The sequence below is a fragment of the Narcine bancroftii genome, chromosome 5, assembly GCF_036971445.1.
Source record: "Narcine bancroftii isolate sNarBan1 chromosome 5, sNarBan1.hap1, whole genome shotgun sequence".
NCBI classification, from domain to species: Eukaryota; Metazoa; Chordata; class Chondrichthyes; order Torpediniformes; family Narcinidae; genus Narcine; species Narcine bancroftii.
This window is the reverse complement of record NC_091473.1, coordinates 119,708,951-119,736,008: the sequence shown is the minus strand read 5'-3', so window position 1 is coordinate 119,736,008 and position 27,058 is coordinate 119,708,951. Positions and strand designations below refer to the sequence as shown.

General features: G+C 43.7%; 1 long non-coding RNA gene across 1 annotated transcript; it reads left to right on the top strand.

Moving 5' to 3' along the window:
• The first annotated feature begins 685 nt into the window (after positions 1-685).
• On the top strand, positions 686-14,998 carry LOC138762788 (uncharacterized). Its single transcript, XR_011357146.1, has 3 exons — positions 686-1,052; positions 2,849-2,893; positions 14,415-14,998. It is a non-coding gene; the product is annotated as an uncharacterized lncRNA (long non-coding RNA).
• Positions 14,999-27,058: the final 12,060 nt, after the last annotated feature.

Sequence of the window (27,058 nt, the reverse complement as noted above, 5' to 3'; positions counted from 1 at the left end):
TTGTCCACATAAGACATTTGACAAGGTCCCACATGGGAGGTTAATCAGGAAGGTTCAGACACTAGCATTATATCTTTAAAAGTCTTCTTTACCATTGGAGATCCAAAGACATGGGACCAGTGGTTGAAAAGCTTCCAGAATCTGATATTGGCCGCCAAAGACAATGGTTTACCACAAATATCAGTTAATTATTCAGGTAAAATTTTATATCTTATCAGTTCCTTTAACTCTTTTGCTCTTTGTAAACCTTCCACTGGTTTTGATCTTCCTCTGAACTTTGATTCTGAAAGTTAACCTGCTGCCTTTTCCCTTCCCATTGGTATATCCAGATATACTGAATAATGGTCATGGCAATATTCAGCTCGTCATACATCTTCGGAGACAAAGAGCACTTTATCTACTCCTTTTCTGTTACTGAAATGTTTGACGCGCATTATCTTTTTATCACACCATGTGATTACATTTACTTTTAACATGTCCTCTCATATCTATGAACATCACTTGTTTCATGACAGTTGTTATTTCTAAATGATAATTCATGGTTGGATTTGAGGTCAGCCACTCATCAATGCTTTCAAAGAATGACGTTCAACAAACCTGCACTGTTTGGTCCTTGTGCAAACAGCCCACATTGCATTTTGTTAATCATTATTGAGACATGAGGACCTCTCATCAAGTTTAATCGCATTGTGCTTACAGTATATTGAGATGACAATGGAAAAGCTGCAGGAGTAATTAAAAGGAGAGAGGAGAGACTTTTATGTCATTTTATATCAGGTTTAATATGTTTTTTTTAGGGTTTAACATAAAACCAAATTAATGAATAAAGACCTGTATCGTATTGCTAATTTTAAAGCATATTTTATCAATATTAACAATCTATCGTTGGCTGAACAAATCTTCAGTTTTCTTGCACAATGTCTTTCTTATGTAACAGAGTTAAAATGAAGGCATGGAGTTCTCCACATGATACACATTGGCCTGATGAGCATCGCAACAGAGAGTGCACAGAAACAGCTCAGATGACAGGAGAGAACCCTGAAAGTGTGGAGGTGGGTAAAAGTCAATCTTCTTTTCTCTGCCTTTATTTGCTAGTGGAAGCGGCCGAAGCTTAGTCTCCCTCACTCAGCTCAGTGAAAACCCTTGCAAAACTGTTGGTGACCAAGTACTTTCATGTGACTTATTAAGATGCAGCAGCTCCAGACTGGCCTTTTTGTGGGGGTGGGGGTTGGGGGGGGGGGTGGAAACGGACACAACATTGTCAGAGAATTGCCAGAAGAAATCTCTCCCCATTGTTGATGTCACCTTAACAAATTGTTCGGTAAAAATCTCACAGTGTTTAAGAAATCCTTTTGCAACTCCATCAATATTGAGTTTGAATTTATGAAAAGCCCTTTTAATGGTGAGTATCTCTTTAAATAATGACTGCAATTGACACCTGAAATTACACACGCTCCCAGTCAGATGAACACTGTTATATCAGGAAGTCAGGGCAATCGTTAAAGCATTTAGTTGACAAAGTGCAACCCAGAGACAATAAAGACTGCATCTTGGGCAGAAGCCATGTGCTGGAGGTACTTGATGGGTGGAGCAGCATCTTTGGGAAGGAGTGCGAGTGGCAAGACATTGTTGTTGGTTAGAGTCAAAACTGTCCTGATGAAGGAACTCAACATGAAATGTTGACAATTCCTTTGTCCCCACTGATGCTGCTCAGCCACTGAGTCTCATCTGAATACACCAATCAACCTACAACCAGAACAGGAGCACCTGGAGGAAACCCATGCAGGTCACGGGGAGAACATATAAACTCCTTACAGACAGAGCTGGATTCGAACCAGGGTCTCTGGCACTATAATAATATAGTGTAGCGGGTGCTACAGCAGAGAGTGGAAGAATGACACACGCACTCAATGAGGTTATAGTTAAGGCTCCTTATATAGGCCCAGTTTCCCACCACTTGGCCTGGTTTTCCTGCCGTTGTCAGCAGGAGTGATGTCAATGGCATTCCAGCCTCTGATTGGTTGGCATTTCCGCCACATGGGTAGTCAGCCAGGGAGAAAAGCCATTAGCCTGTGCGGGCCTTGCGAGATCGCTGCATTCATATGCCATTTAGTGTATTGGGACATCTTTCAGGTAGCAAGCTGCTACATGATCCCCTCCCCCTCCCAGAACCAGCGATCCGAGTATTTTCCCTTGATTTTGGTGGCCTGCTTCTGCATCGTGGGGCCTGCATAGTGACCGGCTGGTTAGAGGCAGTCCTTAGTGAAAGTCTCTTCCTTACTGCCATCATCCAGCATGCACATGGATCCGTTGTGTCTGGTCCCTCGAATGGTCATTGCAGAGGTGTGTAGTGTGCGCCCTGCTGCACAAAGACATGTTTACACATCTTTAGGTCCTTGGGGATAAATGTCTTGGATTTCCCGTGCGGTGAAGACCAATGCTGCCGCTGATGGTTCTTCTGGTTCTTGGCAGAAGCCAAGAACTCCCCCGGTATGACCAAAGGTGTGCTGTACACCATTTCTGCCACCAAGGTTGAAATCCTCCTTTGGTGCAGTGTGGATGCCAAGAAAGACCCACAGTAGTTCATCTGTCCAATGTGGTCCCTTGAGCCAAGCTATCAGAGCCACCTTCAGGTGTCTGTGGAACCACTCCACCAACCCATGGCCTGGGGGTGATATGCTGTTGTGTGGTGGAGTTGGGTTCCCGGAAGGCTGGCTAGTGCTGCCCAGAGCCCCGATGTGAATTGTACACCCCTAGCTGAAGCCATATGCTCTTGGACTCCAAACCATGCCACCCAGATATTGATCAAGTCTCTGGCACAGGACTTATTTGTTGTTTCTTCCAGCAGAACCACTTCTGGCTATCTCATGGAGCAGTTGACCATCATCAAAAGGTACCTTTCTCCCCAGGAGACCGGTAGTGGTCCTACAATGTCAATGTGGACATGACTGAACCTTTGTTGTGCTGGCTCGAAGGTTGGGGGGGTACTTTGATGTGTGTTTACACTTTTGGCGCCTAACAGAATGTGAAGATCTTGTCCCATTGACTGACCTTCTTATGGAGGCTGTGCCAGATGAACCTGCTGGCTACCATCTTGATGATGGTTCTGATGGTCAGGTGCACCAGGTTGTGCACTGCGTTGAAAATCTGCCATCTCCAGGATGCTGGTATGATAGGGGAGGGTTTGCCAGTGGACACGTTGCACAGGAGTGTCTGGGTACCCAGGCCGATAGTGACGTTCTCTAGCCTAAACCCTAGGACCACTGTCTTGGGAATCTTGGGGTCTGTCTGTTGTGCTTTGACCAGGGCCATGTAATCTATCCCTGGGACAGGGTCTGGATGGCCTGAGTAGCCAGTCGTGACAGTGCATCAGCCAATACGTTGGTTTTACTGGCAATTTGTTCAATGTCTGTGGCAAACTCAGATATGTAGGACTGCCTGGCTGACCATGGGTCTGCTACTTTATTGAAGGCGAAGGTTAATAGTTTGTGGTCTATGAAAAGCTTAAATTGCCTCCCCTCCAAAAAGTATCTGAAGTGCCAAACAACCAGGTACAGTGCCAAGAGTTTGCGATCGAAGGTGTAGTATTTAAGTTCAGATGGTTGAAGGTGTCTGCTAAGAACACCAGCAACTGCCATTGTCCCTCGATCAATTATTCGAGCATGCCCCCAACCGCTCTGTTGGAGGTATCTACTGTGAGGGTGGTCAGGGCATCTGTCCTAGGGTGCACCAGGAGGGTAGCATTGGCAAATGCATATTTTGCCTTCTGGAATGCCTCTGATGTTTCCCTGTCCCAGGTTGCCTCTTTTCTTTTCCCCACCATGAGCGCAAACAGGGGCACATAATGTGGGCTGCGACGGTTGGTCATGGTTTTTCCCTGAAATGCATAGTGGGGATGGGGAGTGGCATTGGCGGGCCTCTGTACCCCATCATTGATAGTAGAAACAATACGGATTGGTGGAGGAGTCCACTTGCCTTTCCATCGATTGCTGCAGCTTTGGCATTCACTGCATGCGTGGCCTAGTGACCTGTTCCACCACAGCGCTGTTGTCCCTTTTCACTCTCCAGAGCATGTATACTTGAGCAGTGACTTTGCTAGGATCACTGAAGTCTTCGATGGTGAGCAGCAGTTTGATATCCTTGGGCAGCTGTTCTAGAAAAAACCTGGTCAAAAAGTAGCTAAAACTTGTGCCCCTCGACCAAAGCCAGCATGTCACTCATGAGGACAGATGGGGGCCTGTCCCCCAAGATGTCCATATGCAACAATTGGGCAGCACACTTGTGCTGTGAGAGCCCAAATGTTCGAGTTAAAAGCTCTTTGAGGGCATTGTATTTGCCTTGATCTGGAGGCTTCCGCAGGAAATCGACAGCTCTTGGTATTGTTTCCTGGTCGAGCAAGCTCACTACATAGTAGTCCTTCATGGCATCAGCGGAGATCTGTTGGAAATGGAACTGAGCTTTGGCCTGCTCGAATCACACCAGTGGCTATGCTATCCAGAATGTTGGCACCTTCAAAGAAACTACGTATAGGGATGACTAGTCGATCATCTTCAGGTCCAAATGCACTGGATTTGAACCAGGGTCTCTGGCACGATAATAGCATAGCATAGCGGGTGCTACAGCAGAGAGTGGAAGAACAACATACACTCACTTTTAGTCAAGATTCCTGCTTATATAGTCACAATTTCCTGCCGCAAGGCCCGGTTTTCCTACCGTTGTCGGCGGGAATGACGTCAACAACATTCCGGCTGCTGATGCGTCGGTGTTCCTGCCATGCGGGCAGTCGGCAAGGGAGAAAGCCCATTAGTCTGCACGGGCCTTGCAAGATTGCCGCATTCATCCGCCATTTTGTGTATTGGGCCGCATCCCAGGTAGCAGGCCATTACAATAGCACTAATTGCGATGTTAACTGTTCTGCTCCAAAGTGAGCAGAAATAGTAATGGGAATTGGCAATGAACCTGTATTCACTGAGATGGACTGAATGTGAACTGGGGCATCAAATGAAAACATTGCTAAAACCTCAGAGGCTCCTTAATACCATCAGCATCTGGTGATAATTGTGTCTTCTCCTATCTTCTCCAACATTCTGAATCAGTAGAGCTGAATTTGTAGTTGGTAAGTCAACCATTAGACTAATTGACAATCTTGAAGGAAGTGACTCACAAAGATCCAACAATCGTTATGGCAAGAACCTCCTCCATTCCATTGCTTGCTGGTTTTGGTCAGTTCAGGAAGATCCATGATCGCAAAAGTTTATTCAGGTCAGCAGTCTCATTGCATCACACTTTCACCAGCACATCGTACATGGCCTCCAAGGTTGTAGTCAATGGAGAAAGTCAAAAACTGAAATGCTAAACTCTTGAGCAAACAATGAAAAGTGAGAGCAATAGTTCTTAACATTTTTTCTTTCCACTCACATACCACTTTAAATAATCTTTACGCCATCAGTGCTCTGTGATTCGTAAAAGATTGCTTAAGGTGGTATGTGAGTGGGAAGTGAAGGTTGCGAATCACTGCTCTAGATCCAATTATTGCTGAAATATTTTGCTTGAGAAAAATTGTCATTGGCCCATTTCCTTTGGAGTTATGAAACCATGCACCTAATGAGTTAATTAGGTATGATTAAAACAGTGGTTTTCAAACTTTTTCTTTCCATTCACATACCACCTTAAGCAATCCCTGACTAATCACAGAGCACCTATGGCATAGGGAATACTTAAAGTGGTATGTGAGTGGAAATAAAAAGGTTGAGAACCACTGAGCTAGAGGAACTCAGAGAGACATCCATAGTTTGAAGTGGTCAGTCATCATTTTGTGTGGCCAAAATTCCCAACTCAAAATGCTGACTGCCCATTTTTACCCATGGATGATGTGTGACCTGCTGAGATCCTCCAGCACCTTATTCTTTGTTGAGTTTGTTGTCAAATCAATGGAGCTGAATTTGTGAGGGGGTGTTTTCAAATAATGACCCGGGACGTATTCCTTGGCATTGCAGTATGGTGACAGAATCAGAATCAGGATTTATTGTCATGAACAAGTCATGAAATTCAGTGTTTGCTGCAGCGTCATAGTGTAAACATTCATATTATAACCATCTTACAACATTACTATAAAAAAAATAACAGTGCACGAAATATAAGGCAGTGACTTTGGATTATTCAGGAATCTGATGGCAGTGGGAAAAAAAACTGTCCCTGTGCCACTGAATTCTTGTCTTTAGGCTCCTGTACCTTTTTCCCAATGGTAGCAGAGTGAAGAGGGCATGGCCTGGGTGGTTGGGGGTCTTTGAGGATAGAGGCTGCTTTTTTAAGACATCACCTCATGTAGATGTCCTTGATGGAGTGAAGTCTGGGGCCTGTGATGTCGCAGGCTGAGTTAACAACCCTCTGGAGTTTATTCTTGTCTTGAGTGTTGGCACCTTCATACCAGGCAGTGATGCAACCAGCCTGAATGCTCTCCATGGCATACCTGTGGAAATTTATGAGAGTTTTTGGGGACATACTGAATCTTCTCAGACACCTCACAAAGTATAGCCACTGGCAGGCCTTCTATTAGAGCATGCCTATTAGAAACATGGAACATTGCAGCACAGAAACAGGCCTCTTCAGCCCCTCTAGTCTGTACCAAATCATTTATTCTGCCTAGTCTCACTGATCTGCACCCAGTCCATAGCCCTCCATACTTCTCCCATCCATGCACCTGTCCAAATTCTTCTTAAATGTTAAAATTGAGCCCACATCTACCACTTCAGCTGGCAGCTCGATCCACACTCCCATCACTCTCTGTGTGGAATGTTCCCCCTCATATTCTTCCTAAACTTTTCCCCTTTCACTCTCAACCCATGTCCTCTGGTTTGTATCTCACCTTCTCCCAGTGGAAAAAGCTGACCTACATTTACTTTGTCTATCCCCCTCATAATTATAAATAGCTCTTTCAAATCTCCCTTCATTCTTCTACACTCCAAGGAATAAAGTACTAACATGTTTAACGGGTAACATCCTAGTAAACCTTCTCTGCATTCTATATTATTGATATCTTTCCTGTAGTTAGGTGTCAAAAACTGCACACAAAACTCCAAATTTGGCCTCACCAATGTCTTATACAACATTACCATAACATCCCAATTCCTATATTCAATACTTTGATTTATGAAGGCCAATATGCCAGAAACTCTCTTTACAACTCTATCTACCTATGATGCCACTTTTAGGGAATTATGTACCTGTATTCCCAGATCCCTCTGTTCTACCGCACTCCTCATTTACCGTGTACATCCTTTCTTGGTTTATCCTTTCAAAATGCAACACCCTCACACTTTTCTGCATTAGATTCCATCTGCCATTTTTCAGCCCACTTTACTAGCTCTTCCAGATCCCTCTGCAAGCTTTGAAAAGCTTCTTCACTGTCCACAATGCCTCCAATCTTAGTGTTATCTGCAAACTTGCTGATCCACTTTATCACATTATCATCCAGATCATTGATATAGATGGCAAACAACAATGGTTCCAGCACTGATCCTTGAGGCACACCACTAATCACAGACCTTCAGTCTGAGAAGCAATCATCTACCACTATTCTCTAGCTTCTCTTGCCCAGCCATTGTTGAATCCATTTCAATACTTCACCATGAATCTTTCTGACTAACCTCCCATGTGGGTCTTTGTCAAAGGCCTTACAAAAGTCCATGTACACAACATCCACAGTCTTTCCTTCATCAACTTTCCTGATAACCTCCTTAAAAAAACTCCATAAGATTAGTTGAACACGATCTACCACGCACAAAGCCATATTGACTAATGTTAGGTAAAAACATCATGAGCTGGGAACGTAGAAGGAGTCACCCAGTGCTGGGCCGTAACAAGATGCAGTTGTGACCTTGTACTCTCAAGATAAGAGTGGGGATGACAAATTGATGTGCAGGAAACTAGCAGAGAAGGATAGCAACAGTTTATTCATTGGACAATGTCATGGTATGATAATTTACTAAGTACGTATCCTAAGGTATATAAAAAACACCACTTGCTGATAACGGCAGAATGCGCCTTCTCCAACTAACACTGTTAGTTGCAAGTGTTACAATCCGGTAATAAAGAACAAAGAACCTTGATTTCGACTCAGTCTGGTGTCTGACTCACTCATTCATGAAAAAAGCAGACCTAACAATTTGGTGACCCCGACGTGATGGGTGAGTGGACACTGGACGACGGTTTCTGTTTTTCTTGACAATCATCTCAGCCGGCTGATAAAAAGGTCCAGAGAAGCCTGTTTTAACAAAATTCTCTCTTTTAAAATATTTATGATTGTCAGTAAGAACTGGAGATCGGACAAATTAGACGACCATAATTGAAGGTCATCACCTGCCAGGATTGTAACACGTAAGTGGTTACAGATAATAGAAAAGTCCTTAAGGAGTTTGAGTGACATTTGATAAGTGCTTCGCCAACAAACTACTAGAGTTTAAAAAGTCTTTATTGTGTCGTTGCAAAGTCCAATAGAGTGAGAAGGTGGTCTATGAACAATTGGGGACCTGAGTTTTCTGCCCTAAACTGGTTATTAAGAGGAGAAATCTCCCACGTGAAGGTTGGGCTTTGAAAGAAAACGAAGGTTCAGGCTTATTGGTCTCAATTGTATAAAAAGACTGACTTATAAATGTCCGGTAGGTATGATAATGTCTGTACACTTGAAAACTTAAGAATTTATTTCCCCAATTCGCCATGGTGGAATACCACAGCGGACATTAGAGACCTTGAGACGACAAAAAGAGTACTCAGGGACGCCTGCCTGGTGAACAAGGACGACGACGAAAGGCTGCAAAAGCTGTGTCCGGATCAGGTAGGAGATATCAATGAAAAAGTTGACAGAATCTTAAGAGACAACCGATAAATTGATGAGAGCCATAGAACAAATAGGGATTAAATTAGCGGCCCAACAGATAGTCCCACAGGCCATGGGGCCAGTGATAAATCCGGGACCCCAAGTAAGGAATGGTTGGGAAAGACCCCTAAGTACCATGTATAGAGGAGAACATACCCTATGCTGGCACTGCCAAAATCCTGGACACTACCAGCGGGACTGTCCAGAGGCAGGGAGAGGAAGGGGAAAAGGATTACCCTCTATTAGAGGCTATAGAGGAAGAGGAGGAAATTTTAGAGGACAAGCAAGGGGTAGGGGTGGACACATTGATCGGCCCCAGAAAATTGGGGGATGGCAGAGTGATCAACAAGTCCAGGCACCCCAGTGTGATGACGATATTTGGGAAGGTGCTGAATTTGATTATTGACGGGGCCCTGGAGAATCAAAAATCACGCCTCCCTGGGAGCCACCGAAAATTTGGGAGATGGTAAATGGAGAAAAAATTGAATTTATGATTGACACAGGGGCAGCGGTTACGACCGTGATTAAACAGCCCCCAGGGAGCACATATTCGGGCAAAACATTATCTACAATAGGATTCTCCGGGATAAGGGAAACACAGCCCTATACAGATAACATCGACATGACATTTGGACGACAAAGGGTTAGAGCACCTGTCCTGGTTGTGCCAAGTTTCCCCATTAATTTATTGGCAAGGGACATTCTTACTAAACTGGGAATAACTATACAATGTTCTGAGAAGGGCCTTCGGTTAACATACCCGGGGGACACACTAGAAAGGGAAGGACAGTTTATAGTAATGACTCCAACCAATGCTTCAGAAGACTCTGTGGAGGTTATTATTTTCTGGAGTCGATCAATGTGTCCACCCCTACCCCTTGCTTGTCCTCTAAAATTTCCTCCTCTTCCTCTATAGCCTCTAATAGAGGGTAATCCTTTTCCCCTTCCTCTCCCTGCCTCTGGACAGTCCCGCTGGTAGTGTCCAGGATTACCCTCTGTTAGGTCTGCTTTGTTCATGAATGAGTGAGTCAGACACCAGACTGAGTCGAAATCAAGGTTCTTTGTTCTTTATTACCGGATTGTAACACTTGCAACTAACAGTGTTAGTTGGAGAAGGCGCATTCTGCCGTTATCAGCAAGTGGTGTTTTTTATATACCTTAGGATACGTACTTAGTAAATTATCATACCATGACATTGTCCAATGAATAAACTGTTGCTATCCTTCTCTGCTAGTTTCCTGCACATCAATTTGTCATCCCCACTCTTATCTTGAGAGTACAAGGTCACAACTGCATCTTGTTACGGCCCAGCACTGGGTGACTCCTTCTACATTCCCAGCTCATGATGTTTTTATCTAACACTAACCCTAATCAGTTTCTGGCTATCCAAATAATTGTATATCCAATCACATTCCAATAATTTACCTACTACTGACCCCAGGTTCACCAGCCTATAATTCCTGGGGTTACTTTTGGAGCCCTTTTAAAAAGCAGAACAAAGTGAGCTTCCCTGCAATGTCCCATGGCTAAGGACATTTTAAATATTTCTGCCAGAGCCCCTGCAATTTTTACACTAGCCTCTCTCAAGGTCTGAGGGAATATCTTGTCAGCCCCTGGGGATTTATCCACCCTTTATTGCTTTAAGACAGTAAGCACTTCCTCCTCTTTAATCTGTTTAAGCTCACTGCTGGTTTTCCTTACATCCCACGATTCTGTGCCCTTTTCTTGAGTGAATACTGATTTTAAAAAAACATTTAAGATCTCCCCCATCTCTCTTGGCTCCATACAAAGCTGACCACCCTGATCTTCAAGGGGACCAATTTTAACCCTTACTATCCTTTTGCTCTTAATATTCCTGTAGAAACCTTAGGATTTTCCTTCACAATGTTTGCCAAAGCAGCCTTGTGTCTTCATTTTGATTTCTTGATTTATTTCTTGAGGTTTTTCTTGCATTTTGATACTCCCCAAGAACCTCATTTGCTCCATGTTGCTTATAGCTGCTATGCACTTCTCTCTTCTTCCAAACCGTTTCTCCAATATTCCTCAAAAACCAAGGTTCCCTTTGGCTGAAAACCTTGTTTTTAATCCTGATAGGAACATACAAACTATGTTTTACCTTTGAAGGTCCTCCACTTACCTCACACATCCTTACCTGAAAACAACTTATCCGAACCCACGCATTCTAAATTCTTCCTCATTTCCTCAAAATTGTCCTTTCTCCAATTTAGAATCTCGCCCTAAGGCCCAGACCTATCCTTCTCCATAATTAACGAAACTAATGGCATTTTGATCATTGGACACAAAATGTTTCCCCTACCCATACTTCTGTCACCTGTTCTGTCTCATTCCCTAATAGGTGATCCAGTATTGCACATCAATATATTGATTTAGAAAACTTTCCTGAACACATTTGACAAACTCCAAGCCACTCAGCCTTTTTATAGTATGGAGTCCTAGTCAATATGTGGAAAAATAAAATCTCTTACTACCAAACCTTATATTTCCTACAGCTGTCTGTTATTTCTCCACAGATTTGACCCTACAATTCTCATTAATTATGGGGTAATCTATAATACAACCCCAAGTGCGGTCATATCTTTCCTGTTCCTCAGCTCCATCCATATAAACATTCTGGTCTGTCCTGCTGGACACAGCTGTGATAATTTCCCTGACGAGCAATGCCACTCCTCCTCTTTTCATTCCCCCGTTCTATCGAGTCTAAAGCAATGGAAGCCTGGAACATTGAGCTGCCAGTCCTGCCCCTCCTGCAACCAAGTTTCACTAATTGCCACAATGTCATAATTCCATGTGCTAATCCACACTCTAAGCTACTTGTTTTCCCTACAACAGTCCTTGCATTAAAATAGATGTGCCTGAGAACATTTCCACCATGTACAACATGTTGACTTCCAATGATGCATACAATTTTCACATCATCCTTTCCCTTCTCCACTCCCCTATCTGGTCTGCCACTCTGCAAATCTAATTTAAACCCACCAGAGCTGCACTAACAGTTCTGAAGCCAACCGTTCCCATTAGAACGGGTCCCACCTTTCTTGGAAGAGAGCCCAATGATCCAGAAACCTGAAGCCCTCTGTCCTGCACCAGGTCTTTAGCCATGTGAGAAATGGTTATCATTATGAATCCTTACAAACCATAAACCAGGAAGCAAAGAGCTGACTTTGGAGCAATATGCAGAATGTTAAATAAAAAGTGGAACAAGGACATATGGGAGAAGTAGACGCTGAAATAGCAGAGTTGTTTTATTGCTTTAAATTACATGTTAATGAAATGTCAGGCACACACAATATACATGCAGAATTATATTTATTTATATGTAGTTTAAGAGCCGTAATTATAATTCATTTTACCATTTGAAGACTATTTGCACATGTTTTATTGGCAAGGCAAACATTTATAGCCTAATTTCCCCTGATAAGTGGTAGTAAGTCATCTTCTGGAGATACTGAGGCAATTCTAGTGAAGGCACTTCCAAAATGCCATTGGGTAGCGAGTTTCAAGACTTAGACACTCTAATTATGAATGAACTGTGTTAATTTTCCCATATACCTGTTACCCTTATGCTTCATGGTGGCAGAGATCTTGACTGCTCTGGAGTAAAACACGAAAGTCTCCAGATGCTGTGATTGTAGAACAACGGGCTAATGAATAGCTAATGAAAAGCACGTATTGATGGCGCGTAATGACATGTAAAGCGCGCGACATTGCAGCATGAGATTTTCAAATTTGCAGCAGGTGGATATGAAACTATCAGCACCAGATGGCCACAATATCTAATCATTGAAGTGATGCAGAGATCCACGAGGTCCTCACCATCCACGCAGAGGATTAAACCAACTGACACGTAAATGGTACCGTGAAGCATGGGCCAACATTAGACCGTGTGGCATTAAAAATGAAGGAAAGCGGGTTTAATTGTGAAAATTCCCAAGCGATTAGCAGGCTTAAATGCCTGAGCTGCAATTATCACCAGATTAATGATCACAATGGCCAGAGTGGTAGAGGGCCATTTTGGCCCTATTTTGATCTTTGTCATGCCATCTGGAGCACTAGCCATACTGAACAACCAATAGCATTAAGGAACACCATTGAAGAGCCACTATGTCCCATTGTGGGTCTTGAACCTTCTACCTCCACAAGTAGCATTCCTGATGCCAATTTCCAGAGTGGCATGGAAACTGAAGCGAGCAAGGCAACTATGAACTAACAACCCTTTTAATTTTGTTGGGGATCAAAGGGACTTTGTTAGTACTATCAAAGGAACAGCAATGGAAATCTCATCAGACAATGGTAAATTTAAAATAATAGATTTTAATTATTAAACTATTAATAATGTAACATTTCTTACTTATCTCTAAACAACTCTAAATTTAACCCCACTATGCGCAAATTTAAAATATGTGTGCGTGTATTAAAGTCCCCAAATTCAGAAATGCTTGAGGGTCTTAAATTTTCAGTTCATAAATAATTATAAAGCACTTTTAAACATCATATCTTCAGGCCTCTTTAACTCACAATTCCTTCATTGAGTTGTCCTTGAGAGATATTCTTCAAACAGAAGTAACCATCTTCTGGGCCACAAATGTATCTCCTGTGAATAGGATAATACCAGTACTGTCTTACCATGAGGTCAACTCTGCTTCTTTTGAATGAAGACTTTGGAATCTGTGTTCCCAAACTATAAAACCGCCCTCTTTATCTTAAGGAGGCAGTCAGAAGTAGGCTTCTCTTTTGAAATCTACTTATTCTGTGTGTCTCCCCCCCCCCCCCCCACTCCCCTACCACCCCCGCCTTGTATTAGGAGTAACACAAAAGCAGCTTTTCTCCCTCTGCAGGAAATATTGCTGCTGGCCAGTCCTGTCTGAGCAAGATGGTGAATTTTCTTAAACTGACCTCTTTGTCATGGATTTCAATAATATATTTCTTGCAAATCTCTCATGTCACATGGTATGTGACATCATTTCTGTCTTTGAAGTTCATAAGGTCTTTTCACACTGATGCGCTAAAAGCATTTAAGTCCACTTCCATTTCTCTTCTGATTCTGGACTGTCTTCCCAGCCACATGGATACAACTGGCTACATGTTTACACAGGTGCTTCTGAGATAACACCTATTGTTTTAAGTATCTCAAAAATCATTATAAATCCTTTTATCTCTTTGGCTTCAACTTCAGCACCAGCCATTCCATCTTCCAAATTGGCTTCTGTCTTCCATCTCAAAGAACTATATGTGTTTAAAATGCTAATGTGTGGCTTTGTGCTGAAGCCAGCTATATACTGCAACGAACCATGTATTTGCTGAATGTAGATGAGCCCTGTCCACCCAAACTAACATTAAACCTTATCTAGATGAAATAGAATTTTAACATTAAACTAAGGATTAATCATAGCACCTCAAGATCAACCAGGTAAAACCCTATTTCCTCTCGTGATCAACAAATTTTATAATGTACTATGTATGTGTGTCTGCCAATAAGAAGCTGTTATGCTAATGTAGCATATGGTCCATTGCTTTCCAGGGTGGCAGCCACCTAAGAAGAAATCAAGACCTACCAAGGCACAGGTGATGTCCCAGGAAATGTATGAGATGCTTCACACAATGGACCATGACTATAGAGAAAAGAAGTATAATCGCCATGAGCTCCAGAAGGATCATAAGGAGCGAATGAAGACAGAGGCGAAGGAGGCTGAGATGTTTGCCCATGAGGCAGACAGATGTACCTGCACAGAGGAGATAACAGGGCTTGGAAAAATGTTCAAAAGATTAGAGAAGTAAATGCAAAGCCAGAGCTCCATCTTGAAGGACAGGATGAATCTGTTTTCATACTCTGCGCATTCGCACCAACCTCCTGTAGCACTGCCCTAAAATCCCATTTGGCAGTACCACCCTCACCAACCGCATAGCCAATATTTCTATCAGACACCTCAGCATGGTGAAGTTATGCAGCACTCATAATCTTTTCAATCATCCCCTTCCTTATCCTCCCCCCACCATATGCAGTAATGCGGTCATCTATGGTGGTTGTATTGCACATCAGTATCGTGTTAAATGCAGTTGAGTAAAGTTTCGATAGTTGATCAGTTTTTAACGTGTTAAATTCAGTTGAGTGATTATTTGATATTTGCACAGTCTTAATGTATTAAATGCAGTTGAGGTAAGTGTTATATGTAACTCGTTAAATGCATTTGAAATAAAAGATTTTATTGCAATTCACAGTCTCCTCTTCTCTACTGCAACTCTTTTACAAGTGTACCAGGTACAACTACTAAAAGAAGTCATGCACTAGTATAAATTCTTACAGAAAGACAAGAGTTCAAGATGCAAGTGTTCAACTATCCTTTTACAAGGTACATCTAGTTAAAGCAGTCATGCAATAGTTTAAGTTCTTACAGAAAGACAAAAGCAAAAGATGCAAGTGTACCTGCTAATCTTTTGCATACGTACCAGGTACACCTATTGATAGCTGTCACACAATCATTTAAATCTTACAGAAATGATAGAGTACAAGATGCAAGTATTCTTTTCTCTTACAAGTGTACCATGAACATCTACAAAAAGCAGTCATGTTTACATTCTTACAGGGAAGGTATATTTCAAGATCTAACTTGCCCAAATCATCTTTTACATTTGTGCAAGATACAGCCAATACAAGCAGTCATTTTCCCAGCTTCATTTCTTACAGAATGGACATGAGTATCTCATGTATCACTTGGTAAATATGTGCTTGTGCATCCAGATAGGGAAGCAGCTTGGGCTCATCAGGGAGAGCTGGTTGATAGCTGTACCACTCTGGCAAGAAGTCTTCCTTGTTGATCTCACATATATTGCGTAGAACACAAAAGGCCACAGCAACATCTGATACTAAAGTGGTACAAATATCAACTCTCTTGGCAAGGCACCTCCAGCAACCTTTGAGATGTCCGAATGCATTTTTCACCACAATCTTTGCAGAGTTCAAATGTTGGTTGGTAATCCTCCAACACAAAATTAAACCAAAAATGAAATTCCCTGCAGGTAATTTTGTACATTTTCATTTAAAAGGAGGGATGGATAAAAATGGTGTAAAACTATGGATAGACAATGTGTGGAACAGGCAGCCAGGCAGTTTACTCAAAGAACATAGTTTGCTGGTCTGGGATATGTTTCGTAGCCACTTAACTGAGAACACTAAAAGTGGATTAGCACTACGTAATACTTACATGGCAATTATCCCGGGTGGTTTAATGTTAATATTGCAACCTCTCGATGCCTGTTTGAACAAGCCATTCAAAGACCATGTGTGCGAGGAATGGAGTACATGGATGTCGAGTGCAGAAAAGTGGTTTACAAAAGGCAGGGTAGTGCGTGCTACATCACTTGATATGCTGTGTAACTTGGTGTTCAAGGCATGGGGAAAGTTAAAGTGGAGACTGTGGTGAAATAATTGAAGAAGTGTGGTATCTCTTGTCCAATTGATGGCACAGAAGATGATTTATTGTGGGACACTGATGACGAAGCTGAAACTGACTCATCAGATATAGACAGGGACCCATATGATGACTGCTTAGACAGTGAGAGTATGGATGTACCGTGCCATCTTTGTTTCAGGTGATGAGAGTAAGAATGATTTTGAAGGGTGCTAATTTCGTTGTAATTTTCAATAAAAATTCACAATGAAAATCTTTCGCAATCTGTTTTTTTTTGGTTTCTCAAGGGTTGACTTACATGCCGGATCAGCGCAGAATCAATTTTGAATTTAAGGTCTCAAAAGTATATCCGGTGTATACGTTAACCATTTTTTGAGAGTTTTTTTTGGGTTTCACAGCTGAACTTATACACCAAAATATACGACACTTCACATGGGTAGAGGTAACCTCCTTGTTCCTCTGCCTTTCTGTAGAGGGGTAAGTTGGATAAAACTCAAGCATCATTGGTGCACCCAGGCTGCCCCACATACACCAGAAAGCTGTGTTTAGAAAGACATATGATTCACAAAATATTTTTAAAGTGCAAACTCAGGACATGATTTTTACCAATAGTTGTGGCCCTACAATCATCTGCAAAACAATCTAGTGCCATCCATTCCTATTGTAGTAGGCAATTGGTTCATCATGGGGGGCTCTGATGGGAATATGTATACCGTTAGTGATACCAGCACACATTGGATACCCCTGTTCAGCAAATTGTCTCCTGCAGTCATGAGCCACTTGGCAGTTCAACGAATGTTTAAATGGGCCCTCCTCAATGCTCCAGTTACTTGGTGTACAAACACACAGACAGTGGCCACACCGACACCAAAAGTAGATAGATATTCACATGGGGTAGCATACCACCACTAAGCAATGGCGAGTCTAAGCAAAGGTTCCAGAGGTTGTCATCAGTTTTTCGTCTTGCGCCTCAGATGTGGCTCAATAGGTCCCAATACAAAGTGAGAAGTTTCCAGAGACATACGGAAATGAGCCCTCCACTCATCATCATCAGAATTGTTCAGAACATTAGACCAGAACATTCTCTCTCTCTCTCTCCCCTCCATATTTTTCGATCCGGCATCAGCACAAATTGACTCATAAGAAGGAAGCGTCTCCATCTCTGTTATTTAAGCTCCTCACGCTTTTCTTCTTTAAACTACTCCCTGCCTCTTTTCAAATTCTCATGCAATGTATTTCGTATTGCATAAAGTTTTTGCTTGCATGGATTCTGGGTCCATCAGTGCATCATGAAGTCATGCATGAAATGAACCTGCATTTGAATAGTAGTAAACTTAGTCGCTGCGAACATCAAAAGCACCTCGGGATCTACATTCACTTTTCTCTGTTTGCAGAATATTTCTGACACGTACGATTCACGTCACGTCACATCACCGCAGTGGTGCTCTATGTCCCACATGTTATACGCCGCGGTTGACATTGACGCAGTACCGTTGCAAGTCCTGCCTCTTTACTTACAGCACTTGCAGTATGCTGTCTAAACTCACATAAAGAAACCGAGATCTGGAGTTTTGGTCGACCAAAGTTGAAATGCCGGACATTTTTCATACCGGTAAAATCATGCAAAGTGTATGTAAAAAACATATTTGTCTCCCTGCACAGAGACAAAAGCAATCTCCCCTCCCCATCTATTGTCACCTTTCCTCTCCAGTCCTCCTATCATATCCAATTAATACCTTTTGTCTGTTGGTCTGTACTTCTCCCCCTCCCATTCTTCCCTTTTCACCAGCTTTTTAACATAGGCCCCTTGCCTGCTTTTTCCTCAGACCCATAACTTCAGTAATCTATCTTTACTTTCTGTGGATGCTGTGAGACCTGCTGAGCAGAGTTTTTACTATCCTGACTGATATTTTGTTTGGTGTTTGAATGTCCTCACTGTGACCATCTAGGCTTCTTCTGGGTGGTCCAATTTCCTCCCAAATCCCAAAGAAATGTGGATTGGTAGGTTTATTGGCCACTGTAAATTGCCCCCTGTGTACTGGTGAATGGTAGAACCTGGGATGAGAATGTACAGAGAATGAAAACTGAGATCAATGAAGGATTTTTGTAAACGGATACTTGTCGGTTCTGACTGTGATAAGGTCATTAATTATTTAAATGAGGCAACAAAACATGAATTAAAGCAATCTGGATAACCAAATACAGAACATGATAGGTAAAAATACAGCATGCAGGTTCTTCAAGGGAATGCTAACAACATGATGGCCTTCATTGCAAGGAACTAGAGTACAAAAGAAGGGAGGTTTTGATTCATATTTACAGGTCACTGGTGAGACTAAACTGTGATGTTTGCTTTCAGTTTTGGTTTCCATACTGAAGGAAGGATGTAACTTGCATTGAAGGAATTGCAAGGCAAGTCACTTGGATGATTCCGGGATGACATACAAAGAAAAGTTGGACCAATATTCATTGGTCTTTAGAATATTGATGTGATCATATTGAAACACACAAGATCCTGAAGGGGGGTTGACAGGGTGAGTACTGAGGGAATGTGTCCCCAGAGGGGAAAGGGTGGGGGAAGGTGGTGACGGGAAAGACTGCATTAGATCTTACCTAAAGGTGGAACAGGCTCAAGTGACCAATTATTCTACTCCTGTTCTTGTTTGGATTGCTTTTCATTCAGTCTTAAACTAGCATCTTAAATCTAACCAAAGTACACCACAAAGGGGTGATGGGTGAGTTGGCTATGATAGATTAGGAAACTACTTTAAAAGCTGTCATTGGGCAAACTGGCAGTATTTCAATAGTGTACAATTTACAATGGTTATAAATCCCTTTGAGGCACAAAACATCATGGAACAAGCGGTCCAGTTGTGGCAACTCAGCATTAAATCAATTGAAAATGTTATCATATTGTCAAAAAGAGCAGCAGCAAATATTAGGAATGTGGAAATTTTACATCAGAAAGGCAGGGGGAGGGGGGAGGGGGCAAAGAGATTGTTGAGGAAAGTGAAAGAAGAATTTTAAAATGGGCTTGCAGATACTAAAAATCTTCTGCAAATATGACGAAAAGGATTGATTATCAAAAATTAACGTGGGTCTTAAATAGACTGAGATAGGATAATTTATATTGGGAATAAACAAAAGACAGAAAACAACAACATACAGTAAAACCCCTGAATCCCAAGTTGAAGAAACCGAAAGCCTCAGAAAACCGGCTAATACATCGATAAAAATAAATAAAATATTAAAATAAATAACAATAAAATAATAGGTGAAATACACAAGTTTAAAATTGTATAAGTAAATGTTCTCTGAAATAACACATAAACTTTGGTGAAGATGGTGTAATGATATGGTTGTATGTACAGACTGGCCCACCCTCCTGATGACATCCTCTCCTAGACTCCTCCCTGGATTCCTCCCATGTGACCCAGGCCATAAAGGTTGAGTCCCCTCTTCCTCTTCTCATTTACCTAGCCTTAACCCGGGCCAGCAATCTCTAGTATAATAAAGCCTATCGTTCCCCTCAGTCTTTGTCTGTGTATTTTTGGGGCATCTGGTAGCGCCCAACAATTTATTACACTAGATTTTTGAAGGTCTTTGCTAATGGAGAAGTTGCTGTGCCCCGAAAGGCTAGAAGTAGACCCCCAAGTCCTGGGTGCACCTGAACTCATTGAACAGTGGGTGAACTGCTTTAATAATTTCCTCGACGCCACTGCTGAAATGATCAATTCCCATGAAAAGAAATTGAAGATCCTACAGGCGCGAGTCGGCCCGAGGGCCTGCCAGGCCATCCAGTGCAGCATGACCTATGTCGAGGCCATGGCTGAACTACGGAAGCTGTACAAGGCAAGGGTTAACGAAGTTTTCTCCTGTTACCTGCTGGCGTCCAGAAAGCAACAGCCTGGTGAGTCCACTGAGGAGTTCATCCGATCCTTGGTTGCACTGGGAAAAGACTGTCTGGGGAACCCCTCGGCCACGATATCGTTGACCCAGTGCATGGAAGACCTGATCCGGGTTGCCTGTGGGTCGGGGTTGAGGTCGGAATATATCCGACAACGTCTCCTCAAAGAGGATCAACTCCCACTAAAAAAGGTGATCAACCTGGTCAGGTCTCTAGACTCGGCCCAGTGCCACATGGTGTCAATGGCAGGCAGAAGCGGGCCTACCGCGTACATTCCACCATGAAGGTTAAATTCAGCGTCGGAGGTTACCGACCCGACCACTGCTGTGGTGGCGCCAGCATTGCCACGATGCAACTGCTGTGGGCAGGTGAGGCACTCAAGATGCCTCTGCCCCGTGAAAGGAGCCATCTGCTTGGGCTGCGGGAAGAAGGGCCATTATCAGAAGGTCTGCAGATCCAGAATTCTGTCCAGGAGCAGTGTGGCATGTGTGCCCAAGGAGCTTCAGTGCCGACCACATTCTTGGTAAGGGGGGCGTCATCTTACCCGCTCCCAATCTCTACACCATTTAGCCTATCCCTATGATGATGTCACTTCTGCCTGCCACGACTCTACTTCCTCCTTCTTCTCCGATGAGAGCAGCGTGGTCAACATGGAGGTTGCCGTCTTGGGCGGGCCTCCCCACCAACAACGACAAGGATGAGATGCCTGTATTGGCATCAATCACCCTGGATTAAGCCAGCCCCTACCCGATCTTGAACTCCATGATGCAGATCAAGGTGAATAGGCACAAGACGAACTGCCTCTTTGATAGCGGCATTACCGAAAGCTTTGCCAATCCCGATGTGGTCCATAGACTCTCCCTTCCTGTCTGGCTGATGATCGGATTGATATAGATGGCAGCGAAGGACCAACAAACTTGTATCCAGGGGTACTGTGTAGCATCTCTAACGGTGGGGGTGGGAATGTTACAATAATTTTGTATTGTTGATTATGCCCCAGCTCTGTGCGCTGATTCTCCTGGGCCTTGATTTCCAGAGTCAGTTCAAGAGTGTGATGATGGCGTTCGGGGGCCCCCAACTGCCGCAGACTGTTCACAACCCCCAACCAGGCACCCAGTCTCCGGCACCATCCTGCAGTTTCACCATCCTGCGTCATTATTCGGGAACCTCTCCCCAGACTGCAAACCAATCGCCACCAAGAGTAGGCGCTATAGCACAGAGGATATGCAGTTCATCTGGGCTGAGGTTCAGCGACTCCTAGTGGAGGGGATCATAGCCCCTAGCACCAATCCCTGGAGGGCGCAGGTCTTCATGGTCAGAGGGGCGGGTAAGCCCTGGATGATGATCGACTATAGTCAAACCATCAACCGCTTCACCCAATTGGATGCATACCCGCTATCCCGGATAGCTGACTTGGTCAATAAGGTCGCACAATACAGAGTTTTTTTGACCATTGACCTCAAGTCAGTTTACCATCAACTCCCCCTCCATCTAAGCGATTGAGCCTATATGGGATTCGAGGCTGACGGAAACTATTTCACTTCCTGTGGCTGCCTTTTGGTGAGACTAATGGTGTCTTTGCTTTTCAGAGTGTTATGGTGGAGGAGCACAAGCTGACGGCAATGTTCCCATATCTCAATAATGTTACCATCTGTGGCCACGATCAGCAGGACCACGACGTTAACCTCGCTAAGTTCTTGCATACAGCCAAGTCCCTCAACTTGATGTACAAGGACAAGTGTGTGTTTAATACAGACCACCTGGACATAGGAACATAGGAAGTAGGAACAGGAGTAGGCCAAAAATGGCCCATTGAGCCTGCTCCACCATTCAATATGATCATGACTGATCTAATTTATGACCTAACTCCACCTACCTGCCTTCTCCCCATATCCCCCAATTCCTCTATCATGTAAAAATTTATCTAACCGAATTTTAAATATGTTTAATGAGGCAGCTTTAACCACTTCCCTGGTTAGAGAATTCCAAATATTCACTATTCTGTGGGAAAAACTATTTTTCCTCATCTCTGTCCTAAATCTACTCCCCCGAATCTTGAGACTGTGTCCTCTGGTTTTAGTTTCCCCGGCCAGCTCAAAAAACCTTCCTACATTTATCCTATCCATACCCTTCATAATCCTATATGTTTCTATAAGATCTCCTCTCATTCTTCTGAACTCGAGCAAATACAATCCTAGATGATTTAATCTTTCATCATAAGTCAACCCCTTCATCCCAGGGATAAACCTAGTAAACCTCCTCTGGACCGTATCCAAAGCCAGTATATCCTTCCTCAAATATGGAGACCAGAACTGGACACAATACTCCAGGTGCGGTCTCTCCAGTACCTTGTACAGTTGCAACATTACCTCCCTACTCCTGAATTCAATTCCTCTAGCGATGAAGGCCAACATTCCATTTGCCTTCTTAATAACCTGCTGCACCTGCAACCTAACTTTTTGCGATTCATGCACAAGCACTCCCAAGTCCCTCTGCACAACAGCATACTGTAGTTTTTCACCCTTTAAATAATATTCAGCTCTTTTATTTTTCTTACCAAAGTGGATAACCTCACACTTACTAACATTGTACTCCATCTGCCAGACCTTTGCCCACTCATCCAGCTTAACTATATCCCTCTGCAGACTCTCCACATCCTCATTACAATTTGCTCTTCCACTCAATTTGGTGTCATCCGCAAACTTGGCTACACCACATTTTGTCCCCTCTTCCAAGTCATCAATGTAAATGATGAACAGTTGTGGGCCTAACACTGACCTCTGTGGCACCCCACTTACCACTCTCTGCCAACCTGAAAAACTCCCATTTATCCCGACTCTCTGCCTCCTGTCAGACAACCAATTTTCAATCCAGGCCAATATACTACCCCGGACTCCACTTTCCTGTAACTTACTGATAAGGCTCTTGTGCGGCACCTTATCAAACGCTTTCTGGAAATCCAAATATACAACATCAACCTGTTCCCCTCTATCCACCGCAGCCATTATATCCTCAAAGAATCCTAACAAGTTTGTCAAACAAGATTTTCCCTTTCTAAAACCATGCTGCGTCAGCCTGATTGAACCCTTACGTTCCAAAAGTTTCACTATTTCATCTTTAATGACGGCTTCAAGCATTTTCCCAACTATAGACGTCAAGCTAATTGGCCGATAATTTCCAGTCTTCTGCCTACATCCCTTCTTAAAAAGTGGCATGACATTTGCTGTCTTCCAGTCTGCCGGGACCTGCCCAGAATCCAAGGAATTTTGGTATATGACCACCAATGCATCAATTATAACTTCTGCCATTTCCTTCAGAACCCTTGAATGCATATCATCAGGACCAGATGATTTGTCTGGCTTTAGTCCCATTAGTTTCTCCATCACTACTTCCTTTGTAACAACTATTTTATCAAAGCCCTCCCCAACATTCGCATCCTTAACTCCGCACTTGGGCATGCTGGACGTGTCTTCCACCGTGAAGACTGACACAAAATATTTGTTTAATGCCTCGGCCATTTCCTCATTTTTTGCTACCATTTTTCCTTTCTCATCCTCCAAGGGTCCTATGTTAAGTCTGGCCACCCTCTTCCATTTTATATATTTATAAAATTTTTTGCTTTCTGTTTTTATATTTTGTGCCAATTTACTTTCCTAATCCTTTTTCCCATTTCTTATTACCCGCTTTGTAACCCCTTGTTGTCTCTTAAAGTTTTCCCAATCTTCCAATTTCCCACTGCTCTTTGCAGCTTTGTACACCTGCGTCTTCAATTTTATACTCTCCTTTATTCCTTTGTTAACCACGGTTGATTTTTCCCTCTCTTGCGCCCTTTTTCCTGACCGGAATATATTTTTGTTGAGCATTACAAAATATTTCTTTGAAAATCTTCCACTATTCCTCAACTGTTTCATCAATTAGCCTGTCCACTCTGCCCAATTCCTCACTCATCCTATGGTAGTCACCTCTGTTTAAGCATAATATATTAGTTTCAGATCTAACTATTTCCCCTTCCATCTGAATGAGAAATTCACTCATACTATGATCGCTATTTCCCAGATGGTCTCTGACTATTACATCATTTACTCTACCTATCTCATTGCACAACACTAGATCCAGGAGAGCATTTTCTCTTGTGGATTCCTTAACATGCTGCTCAAGAAAGCTATCACGGATGCATTCTTTGAAGTCCTCTTCTAGACTCCCACGATCAACTTGATTTTCCCAATCTATATATAAGTTAAAGTCCCCCATGACTACTGCCGTATCATTATTACATGCCTCACTTATCTCTCTATTTATTTCCTGTGCCACTAAACTATTGTTATTTGGTGGGCGATAGATAACACCCACCAATAAATTTTTCCCTTTGTTATTCTTTATCTCTACCCAAATGGACTCAACATTATGCTCTTTAGATCTTATATCATCCCTCACTACTGCCTGGAGCTCATCTTTGATTAAGAGTGCAACTCCACCTCCCTTACCATCCTGTCTATCTCTTTGCACCACCTGATACCCTTGAAAGTTTAATTCCCATTTAGGGACATCCTTGGATGCATCATGGCACATGGTGTCATTGCCCTGGACCCTGACCTCATGCGACCCTTTATGGAACTCCCAGTCCCAAACAACCTAAAGGCGCTGAAGAGGTGCCTGGGGCTGTTTTCCTACTACGCACAATGGGTGCCCAATTACGCCGATAAAGCCCACCCCCTGATTAAGTCTATAACCTTTCCATTATTGGTGGAAGCCCAGGCAAAGGCCACGATGCATGCTGTGGATGAATCCATCCCCTTCCAGGTGGAGCGCAATGCCTCCGACTTTGCACTGACTGCCACCCTTAATCAGGCAGGCAGGCCGGTAGTGTTTTTCTCCTACACGGTCCCGAAGTATGGCACTCCTCAGTCGAGAAGGAGGCACAAGCGATTGTTGAGGCGGTGGACCACTGGTGACATTAACTGACCGGCAAAAGATTTACCCTGCTGGCAGACCAGAGGGCAGTGGCCTTCATGTTTAATACAAAATAGCGGGGTAAAATCAAGAACAAGAAGATTCTTAGGTGGAGGATCGAGTTATCCACCTATAACTACGATATCTTGTACCGGCCAGGCAAACTCAACGATCCCCCAGATACCTTATCCCGGGGTACATGCGCCAGCGCGCATCTTGTCTGTCTCCAGGTCCTCCTGAGCCACCCAGAGTCACGAAGCTGTACCACTTTGTTAAGACTCGGAACCTCCTGTACTCCATTGAGGATGTCCGGTCCACGACCAGACGCTGCCAGAACTGCGCTGAGTGTAAGCAGCACTTCTACCGGTCAGAAAAGGCACACCTCATTAAGGCCACATGCCCCTTCAAATGATTCAGTGTCAATTTCAAAGGCCCCTTTTCAACCTCCAATAGGAATGCCTACTTCCTGACTGTGCTGGACAAATTCTCCATGTTCCCCTTTGTTATTCCCTGCCCCGGATATGACCTTGACGATGGTTATCAAGGCACTGCGTAGCATCTTCATTCTGTTCAGGTACCCCAACTACATTCACAGTGACCGGGTCCTCGTTCATGAGTGAGGAGCTGCGACAGTACTTCCTAGCCAGAGGCATAGCCACTAGCAGGACCACCAGTTATAACCCCAGGGATAATGGCCAGATGGAAAGGGAGAACACCACCATCTGGAAGGCAGTGCTCCTGGCCCTCAGATATCTAAGAACATGCCAGTGTCCCGCTAGCAGGATGTTTTGCTCAAGGCTCTCCATGCCATCCGGTTGTTGCTATGCACCGCCACTAACATCACGTGAACACCTCTTTGCTTTCCCTCGGAGATCGATGAACGATTCATCCATCCATCCCTCCATGGTTGGCAACCCCAGAGCCGGTCCACTCTGGAAGCACATCAGGGGCCATAAGACAGACCCACTGGTGGAAGCAGTGCACCTTATTCACGCCAACCCCAATACGTGTCCGTGAGGTACCCTGATGGCCATGAGGACATTGTACCGATCCGAGACCTGGCGAGGGCCGAAGACCCCGAAATGGCCCTGGCAGCCATGGACCAGACTGTGGATCTGATCGCACTGCACAGGAGCACAATCCTGGAGTTCGAGCAGCCTGATTCTCCATTGGACCTCCAGGAGCCGACCCCCAGTGTGGCAGTGGACTACTCACTCCCTCGGGAGTCCCCCACCAGCACCCTGTCTCCAGTGGTCCCCGTCCCAAATTCTCCCACGGCGGCCCCCACCGAAGGAGTCGCGTTCGGACACACCGACCCCTCGGTGGTCAGGCAGAAGGAGGAGGTCGCCCATGTGACTAAACCTCTAGTCTGAAGGAGCCCTCTCCCCCCCACTCATTTTTTTTTCTTCTCATGTTTGTTACCCGTGGTTTCTATTTAAAAAGAGGGGGTGAATGTAATGATATGGTTGTATTTCCAGGCTGACCCCCCCCCCTCCTGATGACATCCTCTCCTAGACTCCTCCTTGGATTCCTCCCATGTGACCCAGGCCATAAAGGTCGAGTCCCTTTTCTTCTTCTAATTTCCCTAGTCTTAATCCGGGCCAGCAATCTCTAGTGTAGTAAAGCCTATCGTTCCCCTCAGTCTTCACCTGTATATTATTGGGGCAACTGGAAGCGCCCAACAGATGGGAGCAAATATTCAGCCAGCAGAGTGCCTTGGTTGTGGTTTGCTTGTAGAAGCTGTTTGAATAAAGTTGTGTGAAACAGCAATGGCATCACCCAGGATAAAGAGCTGGTTGATCTTGTTTGCCATTGGTGTGATTTTCTTAAAGTGTCTCCTTATCTCTGATTAGTAAGAGTTGCCCCGGTCAGAAGTTTTATTTGCAAAACTTGGGTGGG